Here is a 16,772-nt window from a genome sequence, read left to right as displayed (position 1 = left end):
GCTTGAATTGCTGTATAGCATTCCGAGAACGCAGCACCCTATACCTGACCAGTGGGCAGGACCCTACAGTAGGGGCATGGAAGCCCGGGTAAACGTCGCCCACAGCACAGTGCTATGCCACCGGCCTGCATCCGTGGTTCAAAACACATTTTGAGTAGCCGTCTGTCTGGATAACGGCATATTCGGACGCGAACGTTGACTTTGTGATTCATTCGACACGTTTGCATCGATCCGTAACCTTCCCGTATAAATAAAATAATAATAATAATGAAGTGTAACCTTCCCGTGTAAATAAAAATATATAAAATAATGTAAATTTGGATAGTTAAATTCTGTCATATGAAGACTGATAAATCTTAAGTCATGAAAAACAGATAAATTTTGACGTAAGCAGCGCTACGCCATGGCCCTGTGAAATCAGTCTGAATGTGTCTGTTGTGGACTGACAAGGCAGCCAGTCCACAGTGACGAGTAACCGAAATGCACGCTTTACTCACGCCGGCTGGCGTGAGGTCTGAAACAGGATACGTGATGAATGCTATAAAGAAAAGTACGTAGCTGCGTTAATACTTAACTTTATTCCATCATTGTGGTACATCGCTCTTGGTTATACAAGTGAGACTCTCTCCAGAAATGGTTAATGGCGCCTTGCTAGGTCGTAGCCATGGACTTAGCTGAAGGCTATTCTAACTGTCTCTCGGCAAATGAGAGGAAGGCTTCGTCAGTGTAGTCGCTAGCAAAGTCGTCGTACAACTGGGGCGAGTGCTAGTCCGTCTTTCTAGACCTGCCGTGTGGTGGCGCTCGGTCTGCAATTACTGACAGTGGCGACACGCGGGTCCGACATGTACTAATGGACCGCGGCCGATTTAAAGCTACCACCTAGCAAGTGTGGTGTCTGGCGGTGACACCACAGTGTCCATGAGAAATAAACTGAAAAATTCTTACCTCGTGATGGCTGTCAATATATCTGCTTGTAAATGGCACAGCTTAGTGCAATGCTGGCCTGTCTACTAATACTGGATAACGTTTTTCTGAGCTCTGAATTACTAGAAAAAACTGACTTTACTTAGTGACACAGCTGCACAGCTGGTCGTCTGATTACTAAAGAACACATGACTATGATCTGACAAAAATTCTGGAATATTTTAATTTCGATAAATCACTGTATCGGGACTGGCAATGACTTAAGGGGAAATTATACTTTTATAGTTGGCTCGTAAAAACAATTATATTGTGAAAATTTTTTACGTTATTGATAAAGATCTACAATCCATTATTCGCGAAAATTGAATATGTTACAAATCTGGTCAACTGGTGGTGATGAATCACAAAAGAAAAGATTGAAACAAATTCATATTAACATCTCAGACAAGTGACTTAACTACTCGCATGCCAATAAAAATAACAAAATTGACCTTACAATAGATGACTGACTTAATGACACTGTTGATTTTTCATTACATAATAATTATTCATTTGTTCATCATCATCTCGTTCCATGACATTATTTAACTCTAGAGCTGATCAAAACTATTATTCCGTTCCATATAATAAAATTTTACAATTTGTTCTGCACTGTTACTTTAACACGGCAACGGCCTTGCCGCAGTGGATACACCGGTCCCGTGAGATCACCGAAGTTAAGCGCTGTCGGGCGTGGTCGGCGCTTGGATGGGTGACCATCCAGGCCGCCATGCGCTGATGCCATTTTTCGGGATGCACTCAGCCTCGTGACGCCAATTGAGGAGCTACTCGACCGAATAGTAGTGGCTTCGGTCAAGAATACCATCATAACGCCCCTCCTATCCGCATCCTCCCCTGAGGATGACACGGCGGTCGGATGGTCCCGGTAGGCCACTCATGGCCTGAAGACGCAGTGCTAAAAATACTGTGACCAACTACTAACTATAAACTGCGCTGTACCAGCGACAGACTACAACTATACTGTAGCAGCGAGGGACTGCAACTGCGGCAGAGACTGCTCTGACTGACCGGTGTATCCACTGCGGCAAGGCCGTTGCCGTGTTAAAGTAACAGTGCAGAACAAATTGTAAAATTTTATTATAGGGAACGGAATAATATTTTTGCCAGGGGGTCTCATCCGAGATGTGGAGGAGGCCCTACCGGCGGCGATAGAGAGCACTGGGTGCACCCGACTGCAAATTGTTGCTCATGTCGGCACCAATGACTCCTGCCGTCTGGGTTCAGAGGTCATCCTCAGTTCGTACAGGCGGTTGGCGGAATTGGTGAAGGCGGAACGCCTCGCTCGCGGGGTGGAATCAGAGCTAACTATTTGTAGTATCGTTCCCAGAACCGATCGCGGTCCTCTGGTTTGGAGCCGAGTGGAAGGCTTAAACCAGAGGCTCAGACGATTCTGCGGAGATCTGGGGTGCAAATTTCTCGACCTCCGCTATCGGGTGGAGAAATGTAGGGTCCCCCTGAATAGGTCAGGCGTGCACTACACGCCGGAAGCGGCTACAAGGATAGTGGAGTACGTGTGGAGTGCACGTGGGGGTTTCTTAGGTTAGAGAATCCCCTCCCTAGGCACGACAAGACGCCTCCTGAGACGCGGCAGGGTAGGAGTAGGCAAACTGCAACAGGGAATAACAATATTAATGTGCTAATAGTAAACTGCAGGAGCGTCTATAGAAAGGTCCCAGAACTGCTCTCATTAATAAACGGTCACAACGCCCATATAGTACTAGGAACAGAAAGTTGGCTGAAACCAGATGTAAACGGTAATGAAATCCTAAACTCAGATTGGAATGTATACCGCAGAGACAGGCTGAACAGTGATCTTATCTTAGCGATAAGAAGTGCAATAGTATCGAAGGAAATTGACGGAGATCCGAAATGTGAAATGATTTGGGTGAAGGTCACGGTTAAAGCAGGCTCAGACATGGTAATTGGATGTCTCTATAGGCCCCCTGGCTCAGCAGCTGTTGTGGCTGAGCACCTGAAGGATAATTTGGAAAATATTTCGAGTAGATTTCCCCACCATGTTATAGTTCTGGGTGGAGATTTTAATTTGCCGGATATAGACTGGGAGACTCAAACGTTCATGACGGGTGGCAGGGACAAAGAATCCAGTGAAATTTTTTTAAGTGCTTTATCTGAAAACTACCTTGAGCAGTTAAATAGAGAACCGACTCGTGGCGATAACATATTAGACCTTCTGGTGACAAACAGACCCGAACTATTTGAAAAAGTTAACGCAGAACAGGGAATCATCGATCATAAAGCGGTTACGGCATCGATGATTTCAGCCGTAAATAGGAATATTAAAAAGGGTAGGAAGATTTTTCTGTTTAGAAAAAGTTACAAAAAGCAGATTTCAGAGTACCTGTTGGCTCAACACAAAAGTTTTGTCTCAAGTACAGATAGTGTTGAGGATCAGTGGACAAAGTTCAAAACCGTCGTACATTATGCGTTAGATGAGTATGTGCCAAGCAAGATCGTAAGAGATGGCAAAGAGCCACCGTGGTACAACAACTGAGTTAGAAAACTGCTGCGGAAGCAAAGGGAACTTCACTGCGAACATAAACATAGCCAAAGCCTTGCAGACAAACAAAAATTACGCGAAGCGAAATGTAGTGTGAGGAGGGCTATGCGAGAGGCGTTCAATGAATTCGAAAGTAAAGTTCTATGTACTGACTTGGTAGAAAATCCTAAGAAATTTTGGTCTTATGTCAAAGCGGTAGCTGGATCAAAACAAAATGTCCAGACACTCTGTGACCAAAATGGTACTGAAACAGAGGATGACAGACTAAAGGCCGAAATACTAAATGTCTTTTTCCAAAGTTGTTTCACAGAGGAAGATTGCACTGTAGTTCCTTCTCTAGATTGTCGCACAGATGACAAAATGGTAGATATCGAAATAGACGACAGAGGGATAGAGAAACATTAAAATCGCTCAAAAGAGGAAAGGCCTCTGGACCTGATGGGATACCAGTTCAATTTTACACAGAGTACGCGAAGGAACTTGCCCCCCTTCTTGCAGCGGTGTACCGTAGGTCTCTAGAAGAGCGTAGCGTTCCAAAGGATTGGAAAAGGGCACAGGTCATCCCCGTTTTCAAGAAGGGACGTCGAACAGATGTGCAGAACTGTAGACCTATATCTCTAACGCCGATCAGTTGTAGAATTTTGGAACACGTATTATGTTCGAGTATAATGAGTTTTCTGGAGACTAGAAATTTACTCTGTAGGAATCAGCATGGGTTTCGAAAAAGACGGTCGTATGAAACCCAGCTCGCACTATTCGTCCACGAGACTCAGAGGGCCATAGACACGGATTCACAGGTAGATGCCGTGTTTCTTTACTTCCGCAAGGCGTTCGATACAGTTCCCCACAGTCGTTTAATGAACAAAGTAAGAGCATATGGACTATCAGACCAATTGTGTGATTGGATTGAGGAGTTCCTAGATAACAGGACGCAGCATGTTATTCTCAATGGAGAGAAGTCTTCCGAAGTAAGAGTGATTTCAGGTGTGCCGCAGGGGAGTGTCATAGGACTGTTGCTGTTCACAATATACATAAATGACCTGGTGGATGACATCGGAAGTTCACTGAGGCTTTTTGCAGATGATGCTGTGGTGTATCGAGAGGTTGTAACAATGGAAAATTGTACTGAAATGCAGGAGGATCTGCAGCGAATTGACGCATGGTGCAGGGAATGGCAATTGAATCTCAATGTAGACAAGTGTAATGTGCTGCGAATACACAGAAAGATAGATCCTTTATCATTTAGCTACAAAATAGCAGGTCAGCAACTGGAAGCAGTTAATACCATAAATTATCTGGGAGTACGCATTAGGAGTGATTTAAAATGGAATGATCATATAATGTTGATCGTCGGTAAAGCAGATGCCAGACTGAGATTCATTGGAAGAATCCTAAGGAAATGCAATCCGAAAACAAAGGAAGTAGGTTACAGTACGCTTGCTCGCCCACTGCTTGAATACTGCTCAGTAGTGTAGGATCCGTACCAGATATGGTTGATACAAGACATAGAGAAGATCCAACGGAGAGCAGCGCGCTTCGTTACAGGATCATTTAGTAATCGCGAAAGCGTTACGGAGATGATAGATAAACTCCAGTGGAAGACTCTGCAGGAGAGACGCTCAGTAGCTCGGTACGGGCTTTTGTCAAAGTTTCGAGAACATACCTTCACCGAAGAGTCAAGCAGTATATTGCCCCCTCCTACGTATATCTCGCGAAGAGACCATGAGGATAAAATCAGAGAGATTAGAGCCCATACAGAGGCATACCGACAATCCTTCTTTCCACGAACAATACGAGACTGGAATAGAAGGGAGAACCGATAGAGGTACTGAAGGTACCATCCGCCACAGACCGTCAGGTGGCTTGCGGAATATGGATGTAGATGTAGATGTAGATGTACACCTGCGACTCTATCGCGGCTCTCTTTTAACAGGGGCAAAGGTATTTCATGTCTCAGGCAGCGCCTGTGGATTGTCGTTTTAGCAAGTGAGCAATACCTCGAGATTACTTTTGCTCCAGGAGGGTGGTGAACCCCTTACCGACCGTTGACTTGGTGATCCATTCGACACGCTGACACGTTTGCATCGATCCACGGTCCAGTCCCGATTATCCCACGTCCACTGCAATCTTAACTGACGACGACGCTGATTCAACATAGGAGTACGTAGGGGTCGTCTGACACGAAGCCCCACGTTTAATAATGTGCGCTGACACGCTTCAAAACACTTGCGCCTGCAGCTGCATTGTATGTTGTTGACAGATTCGCGACGGATCGCTGCTTATCCTGCTTCACAGAGCGGGCAAGTGTGCGACCTCTGCGTTGTGTGATGAGGCGTGAACGTCCAACACCTCGTCGCCTACTTGTGGTTTCAACGTCCCTGAATCACTTTTCTTAGATGCTCACGACAACAGCACCGAGCTTCGCGTTCTCCGAGATCCTCGTCCGCAGACGCCAGTTCACAACAATCTGTCCTTTCTAGACTTAATTTTCACTCTGCAGCGCAGTCTGCGTGGCGTTTTGAAACTTCTGGTGTGTCGAACCGGAATTCGATCGTGGAATCCACGAGTTGAGAGTCGTGCTTGGTGAGTAGAGCATTTGCCCCTGAAAGACAAAGTAGATAATAGGACATATTGTTTGATAGCCTCAATACATGTAAATAGTAATAATACCAATAATAAAAAGTTACAGTGGGTTGTAGTTAGATCTGTGCTACCTCAGTTGCTAGATTAGGAGACTGATCCATCTTAAATTGTTGTAGTTATATACTCGCAAATATTTAATCGATGCGGGTCATTCCAGTAGATTTTCCTTATTCCATCAAGCATGTTTCATGACAGTGATGATTTTGGTTTAAATATTGCTGCATTTCGCGATAATCACCTCGCATCCGACTACACAACTACGCTCCGTCTCAGGAAGACCCAATGACCATTTCACGAATAGGTCAGATATTCAAGCGGGCACGTGCTTGTATTTTGCTTACAACGCGACTTGTCGAAGAGAAGCGGAGGGAGTGGAAAACGCGAAGAGGGTTCTGGACTCGTCGATGGTTTGAACAGCAAATAATTCTGTTCAACGATTTGACATTCGTTAACTCAGTTAAATCTTCATCTCATTTCCGCTTTTAAATTGGATATGGTTATAGTATAGTCTCTAATGCCAGTTTGTGCATCCGTAATATCCATATTCTCCTCGACAAATGAAATTTTAAGAAGAGTGGCTGTAATACCATAAGCTTCATAACTGACACAGCAACCAGCCACATTTGTGGTTTAGAAAGGTTTTTTTTAATCAAATAATGACCGGTTTCGGATTTCTTACAAATCCATCTCCAGATGGTGCCCATCCATAAGTGTGTTGATTTGAAACTTTATAATAAAAACACATGGTGATTTTGTCACACAGAAAATTGGAATGGAGATCAACATAAACATCATTAACGCCCTTTTTATTGCTCATGAAAACTACAAATTGCAGATTGTACCACCATAAAGCGAGACCTTCAGAGGTGGTGTCCAGATTTCTACATACACCGGTACCTCTAATACCCAGTAGCAGTTCATCTTGTATTGATGCATGCCTGTATTCGTCGTGCCATACTATCCACAAGTTCATCAAGGCACTGTTGGTCCAGATGTTCCCACTCCTCAACGGCTATTCGGCGTAGATCCCTCAGAGTGGTTGGTGGATCACGTCGTCCATAAACAGCCATTTTCATTCTATCCCAGGCATGTTCTATAGGGTTCATGTTCAAATGGTTCAAATGGCTCTGAGCACTATGGGACTTAACATCTGACATTATTAGTCCCCTATGCTTAGAACTACTTAAACCTAACTAACTTAAGGACATCACACACATCCATGAACGAGGCAGGATTCGAACATGCGACCGTAGCAGTCGCGCGGTTCCGGACTGAAGCGCCTAGAACCGCTCGGCCACCGCGGCCGGCCCAAAAATAAGGTCTCCTATTTTTTTATAAGTACATAGACCTGTTTATTTGTACAATGGTTTTCACCGGTTTATAGCTTGAACATTTAGCTATTTTTCGACATAATCACCATTTCTGTCGATGCATTTTTGTAGACGCTGTGGCAGTTTTTGTATGCCCATGTCATACCATCTCGCCGTCATGCTATTCAGAAAGTTATGAACCTCTTCTTTCACCTCGTCGTCGGAGCTGAATCACTTGGACCACAGTTAACGCGCTGACAGGTACTGTGAGACTCTGAAAAAACTCACACGGGCAATTGAGAACCGGAGAAGAGGAATGTTGAGCAAGGGCGTACACATTCTCCATGACAACGCTCGCCCACACATCGCTCGGCAAACCGCTGTTCTCCTGCAACAGTTTCAGTGGACCATAATTACCCACCCACCCTTTAGTCCAGACTCGGCGCCTAGTGACTATCGCCTGCTCCCTAGGTTAAAAGAACATTTGGCCGGAAAGCGATTCAGACCCGACGACGAGGTGAAAGAAGAGATTCGTAACTTTCTGAACAGCATGGCGGCGAGCTGGTATGACATGGGCATACAAAAACTGCCACAGCGTCTACAAAAATGCATCGACGGAAATGGTGATCATGTCGAAAAATAGCTAAATGTTCAAGCTATATACTGGTGAAAACCATTGTAGAAATAAACAGGTCTATGTTCTTATAAAATAATAGGATACCTTACTTTTGGGATTAACCTCGTAGTAGTATTGAAACTTTCATCGCACACGAGTTATAACACATCGATTTGTTGTTATATGTCACTTTATTATACGACGTTTTCCTGAGTTCCTCAGTTTACTAATACTTTGAAACAGCTTGTAGTCGTACCACATGCTTTTTGATAAAGAAAACCACCAAAACCCAATAGAGAACGGCGGCTCCTCAGTTCTGCTTGTGAGGTAAAAACGACGACACGTCTCATTGGCTAAGTTCCTCTCTACAGGCGAAAATCTGACGCGTCAGATTGATTGTTTCACTCACCGCACTGTAGCTGAATGACGAATTCCACGCTGTGACGTCACCAGATCGTCATCCAGGTGACGCGTGAGAGGACTGCTTAAGGCGCCGTTGTCTTGTTACTATTTGATAAAGTTTCACCCATGCTGTGGTGTTAAAGTCTTCTTGGAAGGCTCTTTCCAGTGCCACAGAAAATAAAATATTGTGCCATTTAAAAATAAAACAAAGTCAGTGTCACAATTCAACAACTGTAAACGTTAAAAATTAATTGCAAATTTTGCCAGAAAATTCGTCACATTTTCAGCTTAAACTTAGCTAAAAGCTCACCTCTGCTCTATCTGGATACATTTTGGGGGGGTGGGGGGCTCTCCTTAGTTGCATCACCTCGGTGTGGAGAACTTCGAAGAATGGCTCTCTAAACCACGCACTGTATAGGACTGTATAGGAAACTCGTTTTACAGGCTTTGTTTGGCCATGTGGTGGAGTAAAACTGCTAAGATTCCTGTGACACCCTAATAGCATACAAGACAGCATCAAGTTAACCACATACGTTACATAAATATATGCCGTTACGGCACAATAATTAGCAAACAGAAAGTAAACGTTACGTGTGTTTCAACAGACCTGCAATTGAGTATAATTGAATCAGGCGTGGTACTCTCTATGGTTAAGATAATTATGTATGGCGTATAATTGTAATGTTATACCATGTGTAAGTGGAAAGATACTTTTATGAGTTGTCTTAACCTGTTGCAAGGATTTCTGGACCGCGAGAGGAGGCAGTGCGCGAGTTGACAAGAGTGTCCATTCCGTGCTGGCTTGTGACGTGCTTTACCATGCAGTACAGGTCGTCCTGAAGGCCGAGCAGTATCAGCCAAAGAGCATGTGCATATCTACTATCTGTTGTGTTCAGTATCGAAAAAATTAAAGTAACAAGAACAAAGATCGGGTGAAGTCGAAGGAGGTTGACTAGCTAGTCTCAAAGAATTGCATTCTTTAGCACAACAAAATTATTACGATGGGCATTCCATAAGTAATGCTATATACAGGGTGATTCAAAAAGAATACCACAACTTTAGGAATTTAAAACTCTGCAACGACAAAAGGCAGAGCTAAGCACTATCTGTCGGCGAATTACGGGAGCTATGAAGTTTCATTTAGTTGTACATTTGTTCGCTTGAGGCGCTGTTGACTAGGCGTCAGCGTCAGTTGATGCTAAGATGGCGACCGCTCAACAGAAAGCTTTTTGTGTTATTGAGTACGGCAGAAGTGAATCGACGACAGTTGTTCAGCGTGCATTTCGAACGAAGTATGGTGTTAAACCTCCTGATAGGTGGTGTATTAAACGTTCGTATAAACAGTTTACAGAGAATGGGTGTTTGTGCAAAGGGAAAAGCAGCCTGTGACAGAGCACTTCATCACTGGCCTCCAAGAAGCCCTGATCCTACCCCCTGCGATTTTTTCTTATGGGGGTATGTTAAGGATATGGTGTTTCGGCCACCTCTCCCAGCCACCATTGATGATTTGAAACGAGAAATAACACCAGCTATCCAAACTGTTACGCCTGATATGCTACAGAGAGTGTGGAACGAGTTGGAGTATCGGGTTGATATTGCTCGAGTGTCTGGAGGGGGCCATATTGAACATCTCTGAACTTGCTTTTGAGTGAAAAAAAACTTTTTAAATACTCTTTGTAATGATGTATAACAGAAGGTTATATTAAGTTTCTTTCATTAAATACACATTTTTAAAGTTGTGGTATTCTTTTTGAATCACCCTGTATAATGCGACCGACCGCCGTGCGGGAGATTGGAAAGGTTTGCGGACCTTGCGATGATGACAGACGCCTCGCCCAACGACTCGCAGTCCGTTTGTTCACTGCCAGGGCCTCTAGATATTCTGTAAGCGCCTGCGAATATTTGGGATGCTCTGCTTTTCCGCCAAAAGAAACTGAATGGCAGCTCTCTGCTTGGAACGCACCTCCGCTACGGACGCCATTTTGAATGCTATGTATAGCGCTGCCACCTATCGGAACTTAATGTAACTACAGGGGCTGAAGCGGGTATATTCCAAGATGTTCCGCAACAAATTCCGAATTTCATATCAGAAATTAGATGAGAAAGAAAATGTGCTGCATCACTTATTGAACGCCTCTAACATTCTTGAGTCAGAATTTAAATCGATTTATCGACATGTAATGAAGCGAATCGTTCATTACATTGATAAGAGGAGTTCAAACAGCTTGCCTTATTTTGCTTTTATCTAATCTCAAGGTAAGTAATCCTCCAGTAATGCGGTCAATGTTCTAGCTAAATTTTTCAGTGTCTCCTACTTTTGAACGGTCCCAATAAACAAGATTGCTAGTGGAAGGCTGCAGCATTCCAAATAGGGGAAGAAAACATGCACGGATTTTTACCTAACCGCTGAGTTGCAACCACCTGGCACAGCGCAATCTGTGCTCACTCTCCTCTTGCAAAGACCGCGAAGGATCTCCATAAAATAAGAGCCTGTAAGAAATTTTTAGCAAGGCGACGAGTTGTAAATGTAAGAAAAAGCTACTCCAGATACGAACAATAACAGCAACGCCGAGACAGAGGAAAACATCAAGCAGAGCCTCCCATTGTCAAGACAACCAGTAGTTTTGAGAAATATTACATAAAGACCACGTTCCACCCAACACGGAGAACTGAAGACGTACTGGGTTCCATCACAGACCAAGCAGGGCTACAAGGATATTAGGTGCATACAGCGCTGTATTTCGCATCGCATTGCTGTGAGGAGAACGCAAGAAGCGTTTCCTCAGTCAGGCAGAGCAGTCTCCAGTGGCAGAGCACACGTCAAAGAAGTTACGTCTTATTCTTTGTGCAGAACAAGGTGCTGTACCGTGTCAATGGGAACTGAAACTTTATGACTAGGGACGCCGTGGAAAATAGAGTAAACGACGAACCAGTGTACTGGAATAGGGCTTTTCATTCAAGTTGTGCACGGGATGAGGCATTTGCGATAATTTGGTAAGAACGTTCTGCGAGACTGGACGACCGCAACCCCCTCTCCCTACCCATCTGAGACACACTCCGCAGACACATGCGATTCGTTCTCCCAGCGCTCTCTCGGTCCTGAAAGAACGCAGTCCAAAATCCGTAAATGATGGTGTCCAATTGGTGCACAATACTTCGCCTGAAGATGAAGAGTTAGAAAGTTGTCTGTGTGTTGATATAGTAGAATGCTATTACACGGCTGATAACGCAGAAATTTCATTGATGTTGGCGGTTATACCCGTGGAATCAGACTCCTGGTGATGCAATTTTTCAGCAGCTGTACAAAGCACACTACTTAATGTGTGAATCAGTCCTTCTGCCTCAGATTTGTGCTCGTTAGAACGGCATAGTCACAGTATGGCGACTGTCCAGGACAGGCAGTTCACTACTAAACGAAGCAAAGGCACCAGCCGAACGTTGCATTAAGCAGGTCTTTCACTGGGCGAGCGACGCAGCATGTCATTCTCAATGGAGAGAAGTCTTCCGAAGTAAGAGTGATTTCAGGTGTGCCGCAGGGGAGTGTCATAGGACCGTTGCTATTCACAATATACATAAATGACCTGGTGGATGACATCGGAAGTTCACTGAGGCTTTTTGCAGATGACGCTGGAAAATTGTACTGAAATGCAGGAGGATCTGCAGCGAATTGACGCATGGTGCAGGGAATGGCAATTGAATCTCAATGTAGACAAGTGTAATGTGCTGCGAATACACAGAAAGATAGATCCTTTATCAATTAGCTACAAAATAGCAGGTCAGCAACTGGAAGCAGTTAATACCATAAATTATCTGGGAGTACGCATTAGGAGTGATTTAAAATGGAATGATCATATAATGTTGATAGTCGGTAAAGCAGATGCCAGACTGAGATTCATTGGAAGAATCCTAAGGAAATGCAATCCGAAAACAAAGGAAGTAGGGTACAGTACGCTTGTTCGCCCACTGCTTGAATACTGCTCAGCAGTGTGGGATCCGTACGAGATAGGGTTGATAGAAGAGATAGAGAAGATCCAACGGAGAGCATCGCGCTTCGTCACAGGATCATTTAGTAATCGCGAAAGCGTTACGGAGATGATAGATAAACTCCAGTGGAAGACTCTGCAGGAGAGACGCTCAGTAGCTCGGTACGGGCTTTTGTCAAAGTTTCGAGAACATACCTTCACCGAAGCGTCAAGCAGTATATTGCTCCCTCCTACGTATATCTCGCGAAGAGACCATGAGGATAAAATCAGAGAGATTAGAGCCCACACAGAGGCATACCGACAATCCTTCTTTCCACGAACAATACGACACTGGAATAGAAGGGAGAACCGATAGAGGTACTCAAGGTACCCTCCGCCACCCACCGTCAGGTGGCTTGCGGAGTATGGATGTAGATGTAGATATAGATGTAGACGTGAAGTGTTGTCCTATCTTGGATGAAAACAATGATTTCCGTACAGCTGCGCTCTTCCAAAACAGGAATCACATGCTGTACAAGAACGTCTCGACACCGTGTACGCTTGACAGGTCCTGTGGGTGTATTCTCTCCAGACAAGATGGGACCGAGAATAGACTTGTTTGTGAATCCACACCGCACAGCCACGTAAGACGCGTGCAGTGGCTCTCCGTGCACAACTCGCAGTTTAACAGTACCCCAAATTCTGCAGTTCTGTCTACTCACTGCACCCCGTAGTGTAAAAAGTTCCTCATCACTCCATAGAATACCGCCCGACCACATGTCATCGACTTCAGTCCGTGCCAGAAACCGAAGAGCAAATTCAGAACGTTGCTACAGATCGTGTATCAATTGCTGCAACGTCTGGATCTTGTGCGGGTACCAGTGTAACATAGACCGCAAAACTTTCCATACTACACTACTGGCCATTAAAATTGCTACACCACGAAGATGACGTGCTACAGACGCGAAATTCAACCGATAGGAAGAAGATGCTGTGATATGCAAATTATTAGCTTTTCAGAGCATGCACTCAAGGTTGGTGCCGGTGGCGACACCTACAACGTGCTGACACGAGGAAAGTTTCCAACCGATTTCTCATACACAAACAGCAGTTGACCGGCGTTGCCTGGTGAAACGTTGTTGTGATGCCTCGTGTAAGGAGGATAAACGCGTACCATCACGTTTCCGACTTTGATCAAGGTCGGATTGTAGCCTATCAAGGTTGCGGTTTATCGTATCGCGACATTGCTGCTCGCGTTGGTCGAGATGCAATGACTGTTAGCATTTATGGAATCGATGGGTTCAGAAGGGTAATACGGAACGCCGTGCTGGATCCCAACGGCCCCGTATCACTAGCAGTCGAGATGACAGGCATCTTATCCGCATGTCTGTAACGGATCGTGCAGCCACGTCTCGATCCCTGAATCAACAGATGGGGACGTATGTTAGACAACAACCATCTGCACGAACAGTTCGACGATGTTTGCAGCAGTATGGACTATCAGTTCTGTTACCTTGACGCTGCATCACAGACAGGAGCGCCTGTGATGGTGTACTCAACCACGAATCTGGGTGCACGAATGGCAAAACGTCATTTTTTCGGATGAATCCAGGTTCTGTTTACAGAATCATGATGGTCGTATCCGTGTTTGGCGACATCGCCGTGAACGCACACTGGAAGCGTGTATTCGTCATCGCCATACTGGCGTGTCACCCAGCGTGATGGTATGGGGTGCAATTGGTTACACGTCTCGGTCACCTCTTGTTCGCACTGACGGCACTTTGAACAGTGGACGTTACATTTCAGATGTGTTACGACCCGTGGCTCTACCCTTCATTCGATCCCTGCGAAACCCTACATTTCAACAGGATAATGCACGACCTCATGTTGCAGGTCCTGTACGGGCCTTTCTGGATACAGAAAACGTTCGACTGCTGCCCTGGCCAGCACATTCTCCAGATATCTCACCAATTGAAAACATCTGATCAATGGTGGCCGAGCAACTGGCTCGTCACAATACGCCAGTCACTACTCTTGAATGAACTGTGGTATCGTGTTAAAGCTGCGAGGGCCGCTGTACGTGTACACGCCATGCAAGCTCTGTTTGACTCAATGCCCAGGCGTATCAAGGCCGTTATTACGGCCAGAGGTGGTTGTTCTGGGTCCTGATTTATCAGGACGTATGCACTCAATTTGCGTGAAAATGTAATCACATGTCAGTTCTAGTATAATAGATTTGTCCAATGAATACCCGATTATCATGTGCATTTCTTCTTGGTATTGTAATTTTAATGGCCGGTAGTGTATTTACGATAGGATGGTCAATTCTCGTGACCCTGCACAAGCGTTAGCACTACCTGGGGCATGTGCTGCATGGTCATTACACCAACAGGAAGCTGTCGATAACCTCCACCAGAACAGGACGCCTTCCTCTTCCAGGTGCGACATTAAGCTGACTCGTGTTTTGGAAGTTCATTACGATCTTTCTTAAATCATTTAATGCCATCAGGCATCTCCTCAGACTTTTCAGTCGTCAATACTCTCTATGCACCACTGTAGTTGCTGCCCTTCACATAAAATAATTTAACTGACAGCGACGCGAAGTGCCATACTATTCTCTCACGTTGTGTCTTCTCGAATGACAGCGTGGATATCATACAGTCATACAATGCACAGCACCAAAATTTGAACATTTTTTTCCGGTGTAGATCGGTTCCGCATTAACGCCGTTGCACATCTACCGAGTTTGGTTGCCATACGACACTAAAAACCCCACCCTGGACCTCCGTCAGTAGCCGCACTTTAATTATAACCAGTCGGTGTTTTGGATGTTAGCGATTTTCATTTGTTTTTGATTAATTAATTTTAATGAAAACATTATTTTTATGTGAAACTAGTTGCGTTATTGAAGATGGTATGAAGCTGCTGGTACTGTTTCTTCGGAGTCTTGGTTCGCTAGTCCTTAGATTCGTGAACCTTCGGACACCAGTTCTGCACAAACGCAGAGTTATGCACGCAGGTAAATGAAGCTGAGGAGTAGTAGGACAGACAAATCCTGTACTTTAAAATCATTTTTATTTTGTTTTAGCCGTGGAGCTGTGGTACTTCCGTTGGCATTGTGCAATTAAATTGAATATTATTCCATGTTTTTCTAATGGGTCGCTCAGTTATGTGTTACAGTGTGAATAACGTCTAGTATTCACATCTTTGCGATGTTTTTATGAAGCAGTAATAAAAATATTTTTAATATTTAGTAACTATCTCTGGTTTTCTCATTATTATGTGCTATTTACACTCGTGGAACTGTGGTCAAGATCACGGCTTCTTTGGATACCTTTTAGAATCTTTAGCTGTACAGTGCTTTGTTGTACACCATGTCTGATACACTAGTGGGCATTAAAATTGCAGCAAGGAGGTAAGAGTAACGCCATCTACGACGGGTTGTTGGAAGGTAATCCCAACGAATTTTTATGTGAAAACTCTTAAAGCCTTTTGAGTAAAGCAAATGTTAGTAGCCAACGGCCTTGCCGCAGTGGTAACACCGGTTCCTGTCAGATCACTGAAGTTAAGCGCTGTCGGGCTGGGCTAGCACTTGGATGGGTGACCATCCAGTCTACAGAGCGCTGTTGGCAAGCGGGGTGCACTCAGCCCTTGTGAGGCAAACTGAGGAGCTCTTTGATTGAGAAGTAGCGGCTCCAGTCTTGGAAACTGACATAAGGCCGGGAGAGCAGTGTGCTGACCACATGTCCCTACATATCCCGCATGCAGTGACGCCTATGTGTGAGGAGGACACGGCGGCCGGTCGGTACCGTTGGGCCTTGATGGCCTGTTCGGGAGGAGTTTAAATGTTATTAAAATTCTACTTCTTTATTCTTTACGTCTGCATATTTAAAGCTCTCTGCCGCTATGGGGCTCCAAATTACAGCGCGTAACACGAAGACGTGTAATGTACCTATGTCGGTGCATGAGAAACAATGCTCTGTAACCGAGTTTCGTATTCAAAGAGTTCGCCGACACATGGAGTACTCTTTGCTTCAGCACGACAATGCCAGACCACACACGAGTGCCGCTACATCTGCAAATATCCGATGCCTTGGGTTGAGTGTCATCGATCATCCTCCGTCAGTCCCGAAATGTCCTCGTCCGATTTTCATCTCTGTTTCCAAAACTTGAACGAGAACTTTACTTTGATAGCGATGAAGCGATGCAAGCAGAGGTGAGGTTCTGGCTCCGTCAACAGAGTCAAACATTCTACAGTGACGGTATCAACAGAACGGTCTCTCGTTGGGAAAAGTATGTTCGTCACCAGGGTGATTATGTTTAGGAATAAATATGTA

The 16,772-nt window shown here is 44.7% G+C and overlaps 1 pseudogene; it reads left to right on the top strand.

Moving 5' to 3' along the window:
- The first annotated feature begins 15,949 nt into the window (after positions 1-15,949).
- On the top strand, positions 15,950-16,067 carry LOC126177931 (5S ribosomal RNA; annotated as a pseudogene).
- The last annotated feature ends 705 nt before the right edge of the window (positions 16,068-16,772 follow it).

The sequence above is a fragment of the Schistocerca cancellata genome, chromosome 3 (genome assembly GCF_023864275.1).
Source record: "Schistocerca cancellata isolate TAMUIC-IGC-003103 chromosome 3, iqSchCanc2.1, whole genome shotgun sequence".
Lineage (NCBI taxonomy): Eukaryota > Metazoa > Arthropoda > Insecta > Orthoptera > Acrididae > Schistocerca > Schistocerca cancellata.
This window is presented reverse-complemented; position numbering and strand designations above follow the sequence as displayed.